At 47.0% G+C, this 15,370-nt stretch overlaps 1 protein-coding gene across 1 annotated transcript in view; it reads right to left on the bottom strand.

The window, feature by feature from the left end:
• The window catches only part of LOC120506242 (synaptotagmin-like protein 2), a 34,888-nt gene extending 24,641 nt beyond the window's left edge, over positions 1-10,247 (bottom strand). The window contains exon 1 of the mRNA XM_039717595.1: positions 10,134-10,247. The gene's annotated coding sequence lies outside the window, so the exon portion shown is untranslated. The remainder of the gene's footprint in view (positions 1-10,133) is intronic.
• Between the last annotated feature and the right edge of the window lie 5,123 nt (positions 10,248-15,370).

Below are 15,370 nucleotides of genomic sequence, written 5' to 3'. Positions count from 1 at the left end.
AACCTACATTTCATCCAGCTTGGCATGCTTCTTCCATGCTTAGTTCCATCTACTCTTCTCTGCCTCTCAGGCACAATCCTACTTCTACAAAGACATTCACAGAATTTTCTGGGACAGATTTTATTTTTGAAAAGGTATCTAGGGACATATCACAGTATTTGCTTCTCAAGAACTGTTATTTATTTTTAACAAACCCCATGACATGTGGGCTGAAACTACTTCAGAAAATATTTTCAGAGAAGACTCATATTTATTCATCAGTATGGCAGTCAATTAAAAATAAAGGCTACATCTTGGGAAAAAAGGTTACTTTGTAAAGAGCCTTTTTTTTTCTTTCCCATGAAAATGTTTTCTCTCACTGAAATAGCTACATTAGAAGGAAAAGGTTAACAGAAACCAAGCGCCGACTCCTTTTGTTTTATATAGTTAAAAATCAAACCACTTGATGCACCTGCTGTGGGAAAGTGAGCTGCTCCAGAGGACTGCTCCGCTGGAGCTGGAGGTTTTGCTGGAAGTGTCAGGAGCTGCAAAGCTGTTGACCCAGACCTGCAGGAACTAACAATCCTGGGAAATGATCCCCATCTGCAGCAGGTCCCTGCCCCACTGAGCCTGGGCAGCCTCTGCTGGGTGCCCCATGCTTGTCCTGGGCAGTGCAGAGCCTTGGAAGGAGAAGCCCTCCATGAATCCCTCAGGAGCATTAAGGGAGACCATGCTAATTGCTCACATGGGTCTACAAGTGCAGCAGATGAAGGATAAGAATGAGCTGGCAGGCACAGAACGTTATCAGGCAGGCACAGTGCCCAGTACCAACCATTGCCCCATCTCTGGGCTCACACTCCTGCTGCAGCACCACACAGCCTGGGCTTGCTCTCTGAGATTGCACATCATCCTCTCCCCTAACAAAGCCTTGTTCATGGACAGTTTGGACACCACAGGGGTGATGTAGTACAAACACCTAAGTCAGCAGGAGAGCCAGGACCCCGTGGGTCCCACACAGATAAAAACAATTTCTGCGTGTCCTGCCCAGCCCTGGTCTTGCCATCTCTGCAAACAGCTGGGAAGGAAAACACAAAAGCCTTGCAGCTCTGCAGGACAATGACAGGAGTCATGGCACAGTGCTGGGGCAGATTTCACCCCACACTGAGACTTCTTCAGTGCAAGCTCACTGATGTGAGCTGGTTGGGGACAAACTGTGACAAGCACAAAGAAAGTTGCACTCTCCTTCCCTCTCACCAGTGGGAGACCCCTCCTAGAGACCCCTCCTCACTCTCTGGTTAGGAGCAAAATGGAGAATCATAAAAAAGTGAATTGTTTGTGTCAGATAGCCAACTTCTGCCCAAGGCCTGTGGCCCACCATGCAGAACAAATGTGGGCTGCCCTCGGGCTCTGCACCACCACGACACCCCAACACAGGGGGTCCTGACATTTCACAGCAAAGCAGATGGGTAAAATTGCCATGGCTACAGGAAAGTTTCACAGCAAAGCAGATGGGTAAAATTGCTACAGGAAAAACCACAGATGTGAACAGAGAAGCACACTGGATGTGCAAAGGACCTTTGCACCTCTGACTGCTTTTCTGGGGAAGAGAAGATCACAAAGACCAACTCACATGCCCAGTCCTGTTGACAAATGCTGGGTGTGGAGACAAGCAGCAGCAGAGCAGGACCCATCATGTGGCATAACTGGCTGCATCTCCTGCTGTGATAGCTTTTGATTTCTTGTGGCCACCTCCCCAAGAAGCAGCCAGTGCTTCAGTCTCCAGAAATATCTGTGCTGGTGGTGAATGGCACTGCTGTGCAGCTCATCAAACACAGAGCCAGGCGTGGCTGGAGAAGTGAGACCTGCCCTGGCATGTGTGCATTTCATCTCCCAGCATGCTGTCAGTGCCCAGTTCACTACAGGGAAGGCCACACAGAGCTGGACTGAAGGTCCCTGTAATGCACCAGCTGATACCTTCAACATGAGCTAAGAGCTTACAGCCAGAGCCATCCTGTGCCCAGCTTCTGTAAGGTACCAGGCAGGGATGCCTTGAAACAGGAGCACTGTCCCTGCATTTCACAGCTTTTCCAATTATTTTCTGAACTCACATTAATTTTGAGCATTTGCAATATCCTCAATGCCCCACAGTCCCACAGCTTCACTACATTTTAAACACTGAAGTACTTGTCCTTGATTTGTTTCGACCTGCCACTTGCTTGTTTCATTTTATATCCTCATGTATTTTATTAGAAAACCCAGTAAGGATCACTCTGTAATCACCTGCTCCATCTTGCAGACCTGTGTCACAGCCATGGCTCCTCTTTGCAGACAAAGGAAGTTTGCTGTTTGCTCATTCCAGGTGTTACTCAGGGAGCTTTGCTCATTCCTCACACCCTTCTCAGCCCCAGATCTAGTTTACTACAGAACTGCTTAGCAGTGTTCAGGTGCAAAAAGGCTCTTTCCAAGAGCTGCAGCCCTGGGGATATTCCCCTGTGGGCCTGGTTTTGCAGAGCCAGCTGTAAGCCATGCCCAGCTGCAGCTCTGCAGCCAGCAGGGAGATGGGCAATGCCAGCCTTCACACAGGGCACACACAGCAAATGGCTCTGCCAAGCCCTCGGACAGAGGAGAGCTCTGACCACCTGCAGAAAAGCTGATCTGGTTACTAATAAAAGTAGAGAGAAGGCTGTTGTTCCAGAAGCTGTTTGAGTTCTTTAAAGTAACTCTCTTTCAAATAGTTTGATCAGCTAGCAAATGGCTCTGCCAAGCCCTCGGACAGAGGAGAGCTCTGACCACCTGCAGAAAAGCTGAGAAGGTTACTAATAAAAGTAGAGAGAAGGTTGTTGTTCCAGAAGCTGAGTTCTTTAAAGTAACTCTCTTTCAAATAATTTGATCAGCTGAGAAGGTTACTAATAAAAGTAGAGAGAAGGCTGTTGTTCCAGAAGCTGTTTGAGTTCTTTAAAGTAACTCTCTTTCAAATAGTTTGATCAGCTAAAAATTAAAAGCTTGCTTGGCCTGGCAGGTGTGAAACATCCCCGTTCAGAAAGGCAGATGCTGAAGGGGCTGGCACCTGCTTTGTGCTGTGTTTTCATTTTATTTCTGGGAGGTTTAACTGAGCTCAGAACTATGGTAATGCTCTGCATAACTAAAGCATGAACTGTTCAGATACAGATACCCAGTACAGCTCAGTGCTAGCTGACATCTACCTACAGACACAAATTATTTGTAGGCCATGTGCAGGGCACTCCAATCGTGGTTCTGATTTCTCAGCATGCACCTTTCCTTCAAAATGCTGCACATCTTCCTCAGCACTGGGATGTGCACAGACTGATAATATACACCACAGGCCAAGCAGATTTCATGGACTAGACACTGAATGGCATGTAAAGGGAGAGGAGGAATTTAGGAGCTGTAACCTGACAGATTGGTAGTCAAGACCCCATTCCATCACTTAGGTGAGCATAGGACCATCTAGACCCACCTCACCCTTTAGACCTGAGCTGCACAGAGGTCCATGTAATAAAGATATGAAAACCTCCTAACACAAAGCATAACAAAACCAGAACAGATAATACTGATCTCACAAGACTATTCATAGCCCAATGAAAATAGCAGCTAGCTGAAAAGGCTGTTGTCCCTACCTCTTTATCACACATCATGTCACAATGTAAGGAAATAACCTTCTTTTGCTTTACAATGTGTGGACACTTCCCAGTACCCTCATTAGTCAGGACAGCCCCTGTAGGGCAGGTCAAAACCAAGAGAAGCATTGTATTAAGAATGATGGATGTGGTCCTGGCACCCACAGTCATACTGCAGTTCCCAGAATGTGCTGCAGTTAACAGCACCAGAAAGATTTAGTGCCAAAACTGCCATACCTAGAGAGTCCATGATCAGCCATGTGCCTCTCTCTGTCTCATGCTGCAAAGTCCAGCCCCACTCTTCCTCCCATCTGATTGCTTCTGCAGTCAGTGAAATATGCAGAGGCATTGCCATAATTCCTTTATTTTATTTTTATTATCAGGCAAAACACTGAGAACCATTATAATACTATAATTTTTAACGGATGTCCTTTGTCAGCAGAGAAAAAATAAAAAGCAAACTGTAGGATGGTCTTTCTCTTTGTGAGGGATGGGCTGAGAACCAGCATTAAAATCTCCTGTCTGTGGGGCTGGGCTGTTTGTCCCTTGCTGGTGGTGCAGCACAGAGGAGCTGTGATCCCTGTTTGAGCCCAGAGCTGGCTGCAGCTGGCACTGCCATGGTCACCAAGGCAGGGGCAGTCCCAGCCCGGGAGGCTGTAGGGGCCAGGTGTGGGTCCCACCCGAGCCTGTGGCAGCTCAGCTGGTCCAAGTGCTCCCTTTTACACACAGAGAAGCCCTCAAGGTGCAAAAATACAGATGGGAAAGGTACTGCACAAGCTTACAACCACTGCTCATAAAGACTGGAATTGCTGGGAAGTGGGACAGTGCTCCTGAGGCAGCCAAGGGCTGTCCCAGGGAAAAGGCTGAACAGCAGACACCCCTACCCCAGTCTATTCTGCCTTGGCCACACTCACACCACTAACCCTCCTTCTCTGTCTCTGTGCTCACATCTCCCCTCTCACTCTAATTAAATTAATTGTATAATGAACTGTAATTAATATATAAATACCTGCCTTTTGTTTGGCTGTTGTGAAACTCCACAGCATCACAAGAGCCCTTCCAAGGTGCATTATTTTCTCCTAATTTGCAATAAACCACTTGCAGCTCTGAACTGTCTACTCACTGCTGACTGAGAACAGCTGTGAACTACAAGAACAGAGAATATGTTTAATTGCTTTCTGAAAAGCTATTCCACTAAAAATGTGTCACTGCACTGACTGCAATTATATTTTGTCTGACTTGTCACAGAGAAATGAGAGAAAGAGGCCTACAGCTCCTTCCCAAAACCCTCCTAAGCAGCAAAGTCATATACAAATGGCCTTCACATGAGAGACAGCTGATAAGATAAACAGAATAACTTCAAACAAAGCAGGCAACCGTGGTCTCCCAGAGCAGTCCACATCTAAACACATCTGTTACCATCACACAGGAAATGTCAAGGCCAAATTCTGGCAATGCCACGCACAAATGCCAGAATTGCTCAAGCTCCACTACTGACAGACTTTACACATATTTTTCTCTATTCAGTGAGGGCTGTACATGACAGAGTGCCATTCCCACCTCGGACAGAACGATGAGCAGCTGGTGCTGCTGGTAACCCCCACTGAGGGCAGCTTTGGCAGGCCCTGAGCTAGAAGAGAGCAGCTCTGACCCTAGAGATGGCTCTTCCCTCCAGTGTGCATCCCAGAACAAAAAACTACTGCTCAGTTCATTCTGAGCAAGCCCTGGGTGGTTTCTCTCAGATCAAGTCATTGCTTCGCATCACACTTTCCAGTAATGTCCAGCATGATGGAGAATCTCTGCTGTTTTACTAAAATCTCCTCCCTCCCCCTCCCCTTAGGCAGCTTTAGTGAAAGATTCCATTGATCAAGAATGGCCCTGAGAAGGCACAGAGGAATTGCAGGAATTTATCAGAACAAGCAGGTCCCCAGCCCAGCCCCTCAAGAGCAGCCAGTCGAAGATATTTTAGAACAACAATACAATGCTAAGCCAAAAAAATGATTAAACTCCCCTATTCACTGCATGTGAGGAATGCTCAACAGAGGAAATGGGTGAATTCTGCCTATTTGCACTCAGCCTCAGAAATACCTTGGCTTCCAAAGAACATCCCAGGCCCAGGACATTACAGAAGGCTCAGTTAAGGATGCATAAGGATTTTCCCTCCCCTCTATATTTCTACCCAATGCAATGTAACCACCACATGAATAATTATCTCCACTGAACTCTACTCATCTCCTTCTAACAAGGAACTGCATGGGTGGAATTTGCATTACACACAATTTACTTCCTTTTAGCCATTTTTAATTAAATGAACCATCCTTTGGTTACCACCTAGGGTAAACAAAAGACTGAGCTTCTCAGTCTTAATCATTATTTCCTAGAACCAACACTGCCAAAATAAAAACACCCATCAGAGGAGAAGTCTGACTCAGACTCCTTAAGGTCAACAAGTCTTTTAATTGGTAATAAACTGATAATGCAATGCTATAGTCTAAATATTTGAGAGTTCTGTTTATTTCATAGGTGGGAACTGTTTGCAGAGCTTGCAGGATGTAGTTCATTGTAATTCTGCAGATTGCCAGAACACAAATAAACAAGCACAGCCACCTGGGACACCAAGAAATCCCCTAATATCCCAGTGAACAGGGGTGCCTGGATCTCCAGAGAGGATGTACCTCAGAGGGTTTGCTCTGTCACCCTGCTGGACCTGCTCTGCCTCCTTCACTCCCAGCACAGGCATTCTGCTCCCAAGAGCTTTGGTGGAGGTGAGAGGGAAGCCTCCCACACCTCCACTAAATGCACTTGGCTTTGGGCTTGTGCTGAGCTTTGCTCTAAATCTGCACTTATGTCCTCAAGAAAACGAGTTCTACAAGACTTTGCATTCCCTATTTATTAGTTTGTAACAGCCCTTCAGCCCCACAGTTTAGCTATGAGCCAGTTTAGGGCATCTCATGGACATCATGCCGTGCTTCTGCCACACTGACATTTCCATTAGAGAAACATCCTGGTGTCCAGGCTTCCCTCTCAGCCAAGGGAGAACAGACTTGTTATATCACTTTTAAAAACTCAGCTGTCCTGCTAGCAGGGTTTCTAGATGCCACTGGTATGATGGGTGCTCCTAAAAGCATCTTCTCAGCTGTTACACTTGAAAAGATAAGGACAATTAAATGTATGGTATCTAAAACCAAGCAGTTAACAGCTTAAAACTAGAACATTGCAAGTATTTAGATTAATCACCTCCCTGTCCTCCTTTGTCACTCACTCATCCTCAGAACCCAGATATTTTCAATATGAAAAATGGGAGGTGGAAGATAAGTTTTGGCTGAGCTCAAACAAAGAAACTGCAGAAATGGAAGATGAAGAAAAAAGCAACCGCCCATGAGAACTTCTGTCTATTATTTTTGACCCAGAAAAATATTTGCTGACCTCAACTGTGCTTTCTTCCAAACATAATTTCTCCATGTTTGCCTGCAGTGGTGACATGTCTTAAATTGCTTTCCTGACCCTGCTTGTTATGCCCCAATAATTGTGAGCTTGCAACACCTACCCTGGTCAGGAGCCCTCCAGATCAGAAGATGTTTTATTTAAAAAAACACAATGCTAAAACCACCTCATTTTGTAACAGAGTGAAGTTAAAAATATGCAAGGCCCAATTCCTTTGTACTCCTGTGCCTGCTGAGCTCAATGGCATGAGGCGTGGTGATAAATCCCAAGGGAAAACAGTGCAGTTTGTTTAGGAAACTTTGCATACTGAGGGATCCTTCCTTCTGGTCACTGATTATTTTTAAGCCTCAGCCACGCCTGGATGATTCCGAAATACTTTCATTCCAGTTTTGAGTTAACTGTAAAACAGCAGGGTGCATCACATAGCTGGAGATATCTGGCAGGTATAATTCCCTTCAACATCCAAGAAAAGGAGTTTTAGAAACTTCTTAGGAAGTGAATCAGATTCACTAATTTCAACACAAAACCACAGTTCTCATACTAGTTCTCTCTACTGGACAAAGTTGCACCAGGTTAATTAGCTACAAGCACAGCTATAAACAGATGTGCTTAAACCAGCACAAATCTGCATGTGGACATGGCTTGTCATTTAGTTCAGCTTAACATAAAAGTTTAGACAAACTCAAATGAGAAGTCTAAACACAGATTGCACTGATTTAATTAAATCACTAAAAATAAAATCAGTATCAGATGATCATCTGCTACCACTTCCTTGCACAGAAAAGGTGTTTCTTCCATCTGTGCAGCACCATGAATACTTAGCAAATCTTGAAGGAAGGTGGAGAAAAGAGACTTTTTGGATAAAAATAACAAGGTCATCTGAACTGTTGAACAATGTAGTTTTACTTCTAGGTGCTTAAGCTTAATAAGATTGGGGACTTTTATGTAAGCAGTGACATCTCTAATTCCACCCAGACACAACTGTATGAGGATGCTGTTGTGTAAAATGCACATTATGCTGCAGAGGGTAAGATGCCAGCCCAGGGACACTCCACACTGGTGACTCTGCTTTGTGCTGTCAGCCCTGGGAGCTGCAGGTCTGCAAGAAGGGAACAGCTTGGGCTGAAGCTCCTGAAGCCATGGAGGCTCAGCCAAGCAGCCACCCAGAGCAGCTCCCAGCAGCATCCTCCCTGGGTGAGTGTCTAATCCCATCGGTTTTGGCTCTCCAAGATAAACTGCACCATTAGGTTTAACTTGCAAAAAAAATAGTAACTTGGTTTTGAATCAAGTGTCACTAACAAGCCCTTATTTTTCTCAGGCTCTGACGCCTGTTCACACCCCAGGACAGCCTTGCACTCCTTACAATTTTGTTGCAAATATTTATCATTGCTTTGTTTTTCTCCCCCCAACACACACGCTCCCCTGCTACATCTCTGAGTGCAGATAACAATATTGATTTAAATGCAATCAAAGCGAGCCTCATGTACAATGAACACTTTGTCCCACGTTGTGCCACACTGTGGCAAGGGCTGCCCCTTTCCCAGGGATGGAGGCCCATTAAAGGAATACAATTTATGAGTTCAGGAGGAAAAAAACAAGTTTGCACTTCAATTACAGAATTGTGCAGGAGAGCAGAAACCTGGGTCACCACGTGGAATTTCTCAGATACTCTGCCAAAGGTGGAACAGGGAGGGAGGTAAGGGAAATGGGCTCAGCCCTCAGAGCCAGCTAACTCCTGCCTCTGACACCCCCCAGAAGCTCCACAGGGACAGGTCAGTAGATCTCCTCTGTCTGACCATGCCCTGGGGGCAGAGATGCAGGGACACAGAATGGTTTATAGCATCACTGGAGAGAATAAGCTCCACTGCAAACTATTCTATGTCAAAATTACTCATTGCCAAAGCAATCCAAGAAAGACATAAGGACCAAACAGGTCATAGGCCACAGGTTACCATGGCTTATACAACAGCATTGATCACACTGGAGAGATGGCTGCAAAGGGAGCAGAAACGAATAAATGCTGGTTTTATTGCCATGTCAAGCATTTACAACAATGAAGCATGAACAGGAAGTAAATAAAACCAGGATGGAGAGGGGAGACTAGGAAAACACAGACAAAACAGCAGAAGTCACAGGGAAGTGACACATCACATTCCACATTTTTACAAGTTAGTTAGAATACAAAGTGGGGAAGCAGTAACAAAAAGTACACTACAAATCATCAGAAGTACCCCTTATTTTTTAAGACTGTGCTTTTTTGAAAGTTTTTAATGTCTGATTTTCTCTACAGAGAAAGCTGTGGATGCCCCATCTCTGGAAGCATCCAAGGCCAGGCTGGATAGGGCTTGAGCAGCCTGGTCTAGAGTAAGGTGTACCTGCCCACGGCAGGAAGCTTGGAATGAGATGATCTTCCAACCCAAACTATTCTGATTCTATGATCTCTCCTCTGAAAACCAGCAGCTGCCTCACAAACTTTATTTTAATAGATAGGACAAAAACCACTCTGTGACTAATTGCAAAAGGCTTTGATAGCACAATTCATCAATGCAAGATCAGATACACTTCGATTTGAACAGCCCAAAGTCCCGGCCAGACCCAGGGCAATGATGCCCCATGCCCGGGCAGGGTTCCGGCAGCCCCGAGCCGCCCCTGCAGGGCTGGGGAAGGCACGGCCACCTCCATCCTGACCCCGAGCGCACACGGGCACCTGTGTCCCGTGTCCCGCCGGCACCGCCGCGGCACCGCGGCTGTCCCCGCGTCCTGCTCCGAGCCGCCGCCCCCGAGGCCAGACCCTGCCCGCAGGGAAGTCCCGGAGCCCCCCGGGCACCCGCGGCTCGGCTGGCCCGGGGCGGGGGCAGCGGCACCTCCGCCCGCTCCCAGCGCCGCCCGGGGCTCGGCGGGCACCGGGGCGACCGGCGGCGGCTGTGCCCGGGACACGGGCACCGACACGGGCAGGGACAGGGACACCGGCACGGACACGGGCACGGGCACGGAGCGCTCGCACCGAGCCCGGCCGGGCTGCGCTCCCGCCCCCCCTGCACACCGGGCACGGCGAAGCCCCGCAGCCCTTACCTGCCCTCGGCGGCGCGGGCGGGGCGGGAGCGGGGCTGTGCACCCCGGGGCCGGGCTATCCATTCCTGGGCCGGGCTATCCATTCCTGGGCCGAGCTATCCAACCCCGGGGCCGGGCTATCCATCCCGGGGCCGGGCTATCCATCCCGGGGCCGGGCTGTCCATCCCGGGGGCGGGATCGGCGCTATACCGGGGCCGGGCTGTACATCCCGAGGCGGAGCTGTACATCCCTGGGCCGGGCTATCCACTCCTGGGCCGGGCTATCCATCCGGAATCGGGGCTATCCATCCCGAATCCGGGCTGTCCATCCCGAATCGGGGCTGTCCATCCCGCGGCGGGGCCGTTCCCATCCCGGGGCCGGGACCAGACGGAAAACCCGGGCCGGAGCAGGGGCGGGGGTCGAGGCAGGTCAGCGGGACCGGTGAGGGGCTGGCGGCAGCCTGGGTTGGGGATTCTTTCAGTCTTGCCAAATATTGTTATTGCATATTAATACAAAATTATTGGTTCCACCCTTGGTTCAGCCAGGGCAGGACCCGCCTCAGAAAGGCAAGGTTTTAGGAGAGGTTAAGGCGTGAGAAGAGCAGGTATGAGTTATCAGGTGTTCGGAGGGGAGGTGTGGGCAGGAAGGCACCCGCAGGGCTCGGAGCAGGCAGAGCAGAGCCCCATCTCCCTTCAGCGTGGCAAAGTTGCCTCCTGGTGAAACAAAACCTGTTCCTCTCCCTCGGTCTGTGCCGGGGGACGGGAGGGAGTGAGCAGGGATGCTGGGAGCGAGCGTCATTCCAGGGTTCAATTCCGGCAGGTAACCAAGAGTGAACCCGCCCAGCCCCTGTTCTAACCCAAACCAGGAAAGATTTAAGCTCCAAACTAGGATTTGAAGGTATATTTCCAGCAATTCCAGTTTAGTGGGATTTGTACTCCCTGCTGTTTACCTCGGGAACTCGATCTAGAGCTGTGACGCTGCCCCTCGGTGCGGCTCCCTCAACCAGGACACTGCTCCAAAGACACAGTGAGGGATACATTAGATAAACCTTACATGGGGAGGGAAAATCAGGAGGCTCCAGGAGACTATGGAGGGGCTTGACAGCTGAGTTAACAGAAGAAATAATAATTGATGATTTTTGAGTGTATCCATGGCAAGGAAGAAGATAAAGCCGTCAGCATGGGAACAGATTAGAAAAGATACATTAAAATTTTTGTAAACTAGACTACGTGCATAAGTAAATGCATACGTGCCTTATTAAATGTCTGTAAATTTTTTACCAATTATATTAATGCTGATTGCTTTACACCAATAAATATACTAAGTTATTGTAATGTAGTTAATGACTTAAGATCATGCTTTGTTAAGAGTATATAAACTAGAGAACACACAAATAAAATCTTTTTCTTCTTAGACCCTGGTCACGTTGTGTATGTCCGACCTAAGGGTGACAGGAGCCCTGGGGAATGTGGGAGTGTGCCCGCCTCGCTAATTCCCCAGGGGCAGTTCACAAAGTGCCAGTGGTCAGGGGGAAAGCAGAGCATCCCTGGCAGGAGGCAGCAGGGAGCTGCTGGCTGTCCCTGCTGTCCCGCCCCCCGCACTCACGGCAGCTCCCCCAGTTTTCATCCACTGCTGCAGAGAGAGCTGAGGCAAAACCAGTCACACTTTGACATGGCTAAGAGTTTGAATTTCTGGCTGCTGGATAGTCAACGCTTCTGCATCCAGTGGAGGCAGGAACAAGAGCTGAGTGTAGGGTTTATCTCTGGCCACTCCTGCTCAATGCTGGACAAAATCGTGACTTGGGAGTGAGTAAATGCAGTCACGTGGGGACTTTACAACAGCCTGTAAAATCAGTGAAGGAATGCATTTTATTACCACAGCCTGTGCCTCCCATGCTTTTCTCACGTTTCAGTCTTTTAATATCTTCAGGAGAACAACTGGCAGAAATCATGTAAAACACTAAAATAGTAGGCAGAGATGGGGAAAAAAATTATTTACTTGCTGATTTCTACTTAGGCTTTCACCTAAAATGAACTGCTGATTCAAGTCTAAGACTTGGGCTATTAAGCTTAAAGCATCAGGAGGTCTTCTGAGTCTGAGAGATGCTGATTGCTGCCTGCCCCTAGGTCATTCATTATTTTGACCTTTCTCTTCCAGCACAACTGCTTTGTGTACCAAAGCTCTGCTTCCTGGAAAGTAGCTGGACATTGCCTGCTGATGGGAAGTGGAGAATAAATGTTTTGTTTTCCTTTACTTCCATGTGCATCCTTTGCTTTTACTTTATTAAACTGCGGGTATCTTGACCCATGGGTTTTTTCCATCTTATTTTCCACCCCATCTCGTCCTGCTGAGGAAGGCAGTGGTAGAGCAGCTTGGTGAGCACCTGGCATCCAGCCAGGGTAAACCCACCACCAAAAGGTTTGTCCATTCATATTCCCATCACAGTGATAAGCCCCTCAAAACCCACACAACTTTCCAGAGTAGAGTGTGGGACTCCCCTTCAGATGAGGTGCACCCCTAGTTCAGATGAACAATCCTTCTGTTGTCTTACCTAAGTTGGGACCTCTGCAAGTACAGCCATAGCACAACCCATTGTTCTGAGGATTATCTTTCTATGCTGTCCTTTTTCTTAACTCAAATCCCACTAAGCCTAGGGTGTTTTCAGTATTTTTAGCTGTGACTTTCAAAAGGCTGCCAAAAGATAGCTGAAAAGTACATATCAGTGTGATTAATGCTCTCGGTGGTTCTTCACGATTCAGCCTCCTCTAGAGGAGCTAAATGTGGAAGCATGACAAAATCACCAACAACTCTTTCACTGGGGGTTTTCATTGAAATTTTTGCAACCCCAAAATTTCCTCCCCAGCTACCTGACTGCAGTGCTAAAATCAGTGAAAGCACCAAAGGAACAACATGGTGCTTTGGAGATGCCATTTTTACTCACTCTTGTATCACAAAAATATTTTTCTGAGAACAAACTGCTTCTCAGTTTTGTTTACTGGGTGTTAAAATTTTTGTTTACAGCTTGCCAGAATAAAGAAACAGAGAAAATCCCCACTCCACTAGGACAAATGCTTCACCAGCAAGCCATAAACATAAATACAGACTCCAAAGAAGGAAAAAAACCCTGATAAATATGTGTGAGAGCAGGGTCCTACTTCTATCTGCAAGAACTGGGCATCTAGGACTGGATAGGAGCAGAATAGCAACATATCTCTTTAGACACATCCTTTGCAATCCTGCTGTATGTCTTAATTGGTTAGAGATGATGAATTTTACAGCCAAAATTCAGCAAGTAAAATTCAGTGCAGGTCAAGTGACACTGGATGGAGGTCATCCAGTTTAAACTAGCTAAGAAGCTGGCCTTATTTGGCACTGTGGAACTCAATTTTTACTGATGAAAAGCTGAGCTGTTCTAATAAAAAACTGAGGCTCTGTGTCCTTTCTGCTGTAAGGTATAAATCTGTATTGGTTGGCAGCAAGAACTATATTTTTGATACCATCTTGCTCAGCAGCGCTAGGTTATTTTTTTTCTTTTAATGTAATAAGAGTTTTAAAAGAGAAATTGGCTCATGTTTCAGGGAGATTTCTGAGACTTACAAATCACACAGCCCAAGTCATGGGAAAGATGTTGCTAATTGCTTACAGCAAAGCCAACAGTTTTTGCAGGGCCATGTTCATCCCAGCTAGCAGTGACAGTGGGATGGCAAAGTGCACACAGCCACCCATGGCTCAAGCAACACGAGGGGCTGGAGCCTGCACCAGGGACGGGGCAAGGTCCAGCCTCCTCTCTGTAGTGAGAAGAGAGAGTTACTAATGGTGAGGCTTTCCTGCAGAAAAGAGAAACACAGGGACATGCAGAAAAGCAAAATCCTTCAGGAAAACAGACCCACAGGTCTGAGACCTCCAGCCACATCTCAAGACTGGTATTGATCTGTGTTCATAAAGGAAATGGGAGTTTCCACATGCATGAGATAAGCCAGCATGGTTTTTCGTATTGCTCTGTTGCAATATATTTATTTCTGGCCAGAGTGATACCAGCACAGAAAAGAAAATCCCACACAGCTGCTCATACCACCACTGTCACCCCAGGTTTGCTGTGCTGAGCTGAGGAGTTAGGCTAGATACATGGCAAAAAGCATCCTGAGAAATCTGTTCTCTGGCTTCCAGTAAATGCAGTAACCCAGCTTCCAGCAGAAGACAACATGGAGCAGAAAGTAACTCTACCAAAGAGAGACAATTAGCAAAGCTTTACCATTTTCAGACCAAAATGTGGTGTTGATGATTAAGTGACACTGCCTGGGATCCCTTCACACTGTTCATCCCTGCCCTCTGGATGCCCTGCGTGCTCCCTTCTGGTCAGCAGGAAGCCCTGAGAGATACGTGCTTGCTGCTAACTGGCTTTAAAATTGCTCTGTGTTGTAAGAGGAAATAATAGTCTCTGCTGTTGGGAACACATCCTGGCATTCCTTTAAAACAAGCAAACAATAAATCTTCTCTCATATAGGGGTTTCTTTGAAATATTAGTGAGTTTGCTGCCCCTCTTGCAGTCAAAATCACATTTAAGAAATGGATTTCTCTTTGGTTCTTTCAGGATCTCCTAAGTAAAGACTACACTGCTGCACAGCACCACACAAGGAAAGGTAACACAGAGCAAAGCTGTTTGCAAGACACAAAAACAGGAGTAGATTTTCCTCTGCTTAATGAGAGTATCTGCAGTAAGATTACTGAGCAAACTCCAGTGAATAAAAGTGAAGGCTAAAATTACCTCCAGGGGCACAACCTTCCCCACAGCTGCTGTTTCACCAGCAGCACTGCCCAGCCTGTTGCACTGCATTATGAGGAATCTTGTACCAGCAGGGTACCAGCACCCTGGAGAGCCAGGCCTTTCCAACCCACCCTGCAGCCCCTAGGGTCAGCAGAGGCTGGATTTGTTCATGGATCTGTCGTGTAAAATAGCAAATCTAAACAGAAATGGTGTTTAGCAATATGAACCAACACAAGAGTCAGCACACAAGAATTTCAAGTCTACTTGTCACAATCAACACTGTACATACTCAGCTTTGGAATTTCTTTTCTGAACTAGAAGTCCACATTTTCCCAGTTATTTTTGAAGTGCTGTAAGTAAAGACCCACCTTGAGAGGGCTGAACTGCCAGACATCAGTGTGAGAACTCTACTCAAATGGGTTCCAAAACTGCTTATAGAGGCATAATTTTGAAGGACAAAATGCATTTGTATCTAGTGCCTTAACAAGCAGCC

The sequence above is a fragment of the Passer montanus genome, unplaced genomic scaffold (genome assembly GCF_014805655.1).
Source record: "Passer montanus isolate IOZ18808 unplaced genomic scaffold, ASM1480565v1 scaffold38, whole genome shotgun sequence".
NCBI lineage: Eukaryota > Metazoa > Chordata > Aves > Passeriformes > Passeridae > Passer > Passer montanus.
The sequence above is the reverse complement of the archived record's forward strand: the minus strand, read 5'-3'. Positions and strand labels throughout refer to the sequence as shown.